This window comes from Thermobia domestica, chromosome 6 (genome assembly GCF_964235325.1).
Source record: "Thermobia domestica chromosome 6, izTheDome1.hap1.1, whole genome shotgun sequence".
Classification (NCBI taxonomy): Eukaryota; Metazoa; Arthropoda; class Insecta; order Zygentoma; family Lepismatidae; genus Thermobia; species Thermobia domestica.
This window is the reverse complement of record NC_137459.1, coordinates 81,449,408-81,449,914: the sequence shown is the minus strand read 5'-3', so window position 1 is coordinate 81,449,914 and position 507 is coordinate 81,449,408.

Genomic DNA, 507 nt, shown 5'->3' with positions numbered 1-507 from the left:
GTACTTTTCTAATTATTTGATACTGTTTATTTTTATTGCCATTGACAAATGATTGCATAGCAATGTAGTGACTAGCCTTTTCTATTGATGACGGAAAATAATAATGATCGCGGTGGATTTAGGTAGCTTGTATATGCAGCACGGAGTCTCAGAGGCACCCCTTGGGCCTTTTAAGGGTAAAATTAGTTTGGGCTGTCTCAAGCTAAGTAATTGTGTACTTATATTGTGGTAATAAAGAGCTACAACAAAATTCCGGAACTTTTTAGCTGCTCCTCAAATATATATATATATATACACTATGTGATCAAAAGTATGCGGACACCTGGCTGAAAATGACTTACAAGTTCGTGGCGCCCTCCATCGATACTGCTGGAATTATGGTGTTGGCCCACCTTTAGCCTTGATGACAGCTTCCACTCTCGCAGGCATACTTTCAATCAGGTGCTGGAAGGTTTCTTGGGGAAAGGCAGCCCATTCTTCACGAAGTGCTGAACTGAGGAGCAGGAG